This window comes from Heterodontus francisci, unplaced genomic scaffold (genome assembly GCF_036365525.1).
Source record: "Heterodontus francisci isolate sHetFra1 unplaced genomic scaffold, sHetFra1.hap1 HAP1_SCAFFOLD_121, whole genome shotgun sequence".
Classification (NCBI taxonomy): domain Eukaryota; kingdom Metazoa; phylum Chordata; class Chondrichthyes; order Heterodontiformes; family Heterodontidae; genus Heterodontus; species Heterodontus francisci.
Genome location: NW_027140425.1, coordinates 3,672,793 through 3,678,319, shown reverse-complemented (window position 1 = coordinate 3,678,319; position 5,527 = coordinate 3,672,793). Strand labels below are relative to the sequence as shown.

Here is a 5,527-nt window from a genome sequence, read left to right as displayed (position 1 = left end):
GGGTCTGGGTGAGAAGCTGCTGAGTGTGACAGGGTCAGGACTGCATGCAGGAAGTTCTCTGACAGTCTCCCTCTATCTCTCTAATGGGTTTGAGTTGATTTACGACTGGTAGCTTTTATTTTACTTTTCTTATTTAGAGATATAGCCCCTTCGGCCCACCGAGTCTGTGCCAGCCAGCAACCACCCATTTACACTTATCCTACATTAATCCCATATTCTCTACCACATCCCCACCATTCTCCTACCACGTACCTACACTAGGGACAATTTACAATGGCCAATTTACCTATCAACCTGCAAGTCTTTTGGAGGTGGGAGGAAACCAGAGCACCCGGCGGAAACCCACACAGACATAGGGAGAACTTGCAAACTCCACACAGGCAGTACCCAGAACTGAATCCTGGTCGCTGGAGCTGTGAGGCTGCGGTGCTAACCATTGCGCCACTGTGCTGCGGTTGGTCTTTTGATAAATGAGGGAAGTTCCCTCCACCCATTTTTTTTGGACAGACAGTGTGGTATAAGGATGTAAAGGGTTAATGCTGAAGATAGTGGGATCAACCCCTCCCACTGTCAGAGTGATGATGGAACAGTCACATGAGATGAAGTTTGGGAGAAGAGAGAGCAGCACCAAGGATGCTAGCTTCGGAGGCTTGATGAGTGTGTATATAGTATTGTGCAAATTAGAAAAGAGTTCTTAGTTCTTTCAGCAGGAACTGTGTCCAGAAAATATCGAGAAACTCACAATTTTATTATTCAGGAGTCGGAACACAGATATTAATTCCAAGTGACAGTTCTGGGACCAATTAACAAAAAAAGTAGAGAATAATATTGCTCACTGATTGAAATCCCCCAGTGAGGAGACAGTTAAACAGGTGATCTTTTGGGGCATCCTTCGATCCAAGGTTTCAGCAACATTTAATCTCCCTTTTTGGTGAAATTCTCTGTTATTTGCAACTTTTTTTTATCAGCTTTGATGGGCGAGTGAAAAAACTGAAAAGATTGAACAGTTCCATCCTTTCTTTTCTTCCTTCTTCTCTTCTTTCCATCAGTTTCTCTTTTCTGTCCCAGATCAATATAATGATGAGAATCCCAATTTAATCTGCTGTTTCTGGTGTTTTATCCATTCCAATCAAAATTTCAACATTCCAATCAAATCTATTTGTTATTCCACAGTGTCTCTCCATGTGTTTTATTCTGTTGTATTCTCTCACAGTCTGTTTGATGATCAATGTTACATCTCACTCTCTGTTCTGGTGAAGATCAGAAGCAGTAATATCTGTTTACACCACCCGACAAGTCGGCCTGGTGCTGTGCCTCGCTGATCATGTGGGGTTAAAGCAATTCTTCCAGTCAGTTAGTTCAGTTTTCATTTCATGAGAAATTCGGTCATCATGACTTCATCAGTGACCTAATGGTTCAGGTGTCTGAGTGATGTTAATCATGATGTGATGAAATGATTGTATGTTCCAGTCTTTCCGTGGTGGGTTTTCACACTGAGTAGAAACGTGTTGGACATGGTCTGGAAATGTTTCACACTGCTCCATTCCCAACTTCATTTACTGACAGAAGATATATTTCCATCATTCCACAGCTGGCTGCACAACCAGAAGCTGTGCTGAAGGTGACAGCTATGTCTCTGCAACTGACAAGTTGGCCGAGAGGTTAAGGCGATGGACTACTAATCTGTTGTGCTTTGCACACGTGGGTTCGAATCCCATCCTTGTCGCTAGTTTATGAGCTGTTTCGTGTATTATTTATGTTGGGTGAGCTTATGTGGAAAGTCAGCCTCGAAACCTGTTCTTGTCAATGTCCAGACAGTGATTCCAGAATTTGTTATACTTTATTAAAATTGAGACAGACAATTGGAATTCTTCACCCAAACTGCACTGGAATGAAGATCAAATAGGGATCACGAAAAGGAGGAAGATTTTTCCCTCCCTCCTTCCTTCCATCATTACTTTCTCTGGATTTGCACCAAGTGAAAGACAAATGGGAAAAGCAAATGGCGAGGGAGCAGATGCAGCAAATTATCCTTTGGCAAGAAATTTATTTTCAAATCTTCTTGATAGATTAAGTGAGTGAGCAATGCTTTGGCAGATGGAGTTTAAAATGAGGGGTCATCGACTACCGACGATAGATCAGAGTGTTTTTTTGGAAGAGGTGAGATGTTAGAAACGGTTGAGGAGCAGAGAACCGAATACTGAATTAATAAAAGCTCGTGGACTGGTAGAAAATAATGTGAAAAGTGAACAGAATATGAAGATTGGAACTCATGTTGCAGTGATATAAAGCTCTGTGCTCCTGAAGTAAATGTCCAAGCCCAGATTGTGGGGAATCTGTGGAGAGTGATTTGGTTTTTATTCATTCTTGGGTGTGAGTATCGCTGATAAGGCGAGCATTTATTACCCATTCCTATTGCCGTTGAGAAGGTGGTGGAGAGCTGCCTTCTTGAACTGATGCAGTCCATATGGTGCAGGAAATCCCACACTGCCGTTGGGGAGGGAGTTCCTGGATTGTGACCCAACAACAGTGAATAAATGGCGATATCGTTCCAAGTCAGGATGGTGAGTGACTTAGAGGGGAACCTGCAGGTAGTGAGTTCCCATGCATCTGCTGCCCTTGTCCTTCGAGGTGGTAGTGGTCACGAGTTTGGAAGGTGCTGTTGAAGGATACTTGGCGAGTTGCTGCAGTGCATATGGAGATGGTACACACTGCAGCCACTGTTTACTGGTTGTGGAGGGATTGAATGTTTAAGGTGGCGGGTTAGGTGCCGATCAAGTGCGCTGCTTTGTCCTGGATGGTGTTGAGCTTCTTGAGTGTTGTTGAGTGGGATGTATTCCATCACACTCCTGACTTGTGCCTTGCAGATGGTGGACAGGATTTGGGGTGTCAGGAGGTGAGATACTTGCTGCAGAATTCGTAATCTCTGACCTGCGCTTATAGCCACAGCATAGATGTGACTGGTCCAGTTACGTTTCTGGTCAAGATATTGATGGTGGTGGATTTAACGATGATAATGCTTCTGAATATCAAAAGGTAGATTTTTTTTCTCTCTCATTGGAGATGTTCACTGCTTGGCACTTGTGTGGCCAGAAGGTTGCTTGACACTTATCAGCTCAAGCCTGAATGTTGTTCAGGTCTTGCTGCTTGCAGGCACAGACTGCTTCAGTATCTGAAGAGTTGTGAGTCATCATCTAACATTCCCACTTCTGACTTATGTTGAAGAGAAAGTCGTCAATGAAACAGCTGGGATGTTTGGGTCTAGGACACTACCCTGAGAAACCCCTGAGGCAATGTCCTGGGCTGAGATGATTGGCCTCCACGAACCACAACCATCTTGTTTTGTGCGAGGTACGACTCCAGCAAGTGGAGAGTTTTCCCCCTGATTCCCAGTGACTTCAATTTTGCTAGGGATCCTTGATGCCACACTCACTCAAGTGTGGTTCAAGAAGGCAGCCCACCCCACCACCTTCTCAAGGGCAATTAAGGATGGGCAGTAAATACCCACATCGCATGAATGAATGAATAAAAAAGTGAAGTATCCCTTGTGTCATTGTTTTGGTCGAAAATATAACCCTGGTGGAATTGCCCCTCCCAATCACACCTCACTTCATAGAACATAGAAAATGGAGAAAATTTATGGCACAGAATGAGACCATTTAGCAATCGTGTCTGTGCCAGCTGAAAAAGAGCGATCCAGCCCAATCCCACTTTCCAGGTCTTGGGAATGGGATCTGAACAGATCTCAGAGCTCACATTACGTGAATGTTCTGTTGAAGTATTGGTGAGCTGATATACCAGGGGAGATTCACACTGTTAGACACAGTGTGAAATACATTCAAGTATTTATAAAACATTGTAACATGTGAGTAATATTCCCCATTGCTTTCTCAGCACTGATGGATTGTGAAGTGGGAGACAGCCAGAAGTCCCAGTGATCCACACTGACCCTCAGCTGAGAATGAAATGAGATAAAGTTCAATCTTCAGCAGCGAGTTGCTGCAGAGAGGTAAGAGTCCTGAATCAAGGAGAGACTTTCTCATACTGCTGTTGAATCTCATTTCAAACACTCCTTGAACTCTCTGCCGAGGAATTCAGAGCTGGAGAATGCCTGTAAAATCAGACTAAAAAGGAAATAAAAAACACCCACCGTGGGGCTCAAACTCAAAAACTTGAGATTCAGAGTTTCATGCTTTCATCGACTGAGCTCACCAGGCCTGAGACAGTGACCCCGTCCTGTGAGGTCATTGGACAGTGCAGCTGTTGGCTCCATCCCAGGGGCTGAATTTGTTCTGTAAACCATGAACCAGCTTCCTCTCAAATCCCAGGTTTATCAATAAATCCTCTTACAAAATCCCCAAAGTGTGATATATTCCTCTCACTCATCCAGAATAAAAGTTACATCTTTTGCTCGTTTTACCTTCCAAACATTGACTTCTATTTTGCTCAGCATTTATTTCTCTCTCCTTTTTATGTTGTGCATTTCCTAATAAACATTTCATTTCAATTATTTATGAGGGATGAAATGAACAGAAGAGATTTTCTGCAATGGTACCAGGGGTGTGGGACAGAGCGAGTGGTTTGGATCTGGAATACACTGCCTGAGAGTGTGCTGGAGGCAGATTCAATCGTGGCTTTCAAAAGGGAATTGGATAAACACCTGAATAGAGAAAATTTGCAGGGTGACAATGAAAGGGCAGAGGAGTGGAATTAGCTGATTTGCTCTTGCAAAGAGCTGTCATGGACATGATGGACTGAATGGTCTCCTTCTGTACTGTAACCATTTGATTCCTTGATTCTAACTCTGTCAAAGTTGTTCTGAACTTGCTCTGCTCCAAGGAGAACAACCCCAGCTTTTCCAGTGTCTGCACATAACTGAAGTTATGAGGAACCATGGGGAACCCACTGTAAACCTTCCTCCAGACAGAAATACAACTGTTCACCACCACACTGTGACCCAGCTGTTCACAATATATATCAATGATTCGGATGTGGGGACCAAATGTACTATTTCCAAGTTCGCAGATGACACAAAACTAGGTGGGAATGTGTGTTGTGAGGAAGATGCAAAGCGGCTTCAAGGGGATTTGGACAGACTTAGTGAGTGGACAAGAAAGTGGCACATGGAATATAATGTGCAAAGATGTGAGGTTGTCCACTTTGGTAGGAGAAACAGATGTGCAGATCATTTCTTAAATGGTAAGAGATTAGAAAGTGTAGATGGACAAAGGGGCCTGGGTGTCCTTGTCAGTAAGTGACTGAAAGCTAACATGCAGGTGCAGCAAGCAATTGGGAAGCCGAATGACATGTTAGACTCTATCGCAAGAGGATTTAAGTACAGGAGTAGTGAAGTCTTGCTTCAATTGTATATAACCTTGGTTGGACTGCACTTTGGAATACTGTGTGCAGTTTTGGTCCCCTTACCTTAAGAAGGATATCATTGCCATAGAGGGAGTACAACGAACGTTCACCAGACTTGTTCCCGGGGTGGCGGGACTGTCCTATGAAGAGATTTTGGGGAAACTGG

At 43.7% G+C, this 5,527-nt stretch overlaps 1 non-coding gene across 1 annotated transcript; it reads left to right on the top strand.

Moving 5' to 3' along the window:
- The first annotated feature begins 1,644 nt into the window (after positions 1-1,644).
- Positions 1,645-1,726, top strand: trnas-acu (transfer RNA serine (anticodon ACU)). Its single transcript has one exon. It is a non-coding gene; the product is annotated as a tRNA-Ser (tRNA).
- Positions 1,727-5,527: the final 3,801 nt, after the last annotated feature.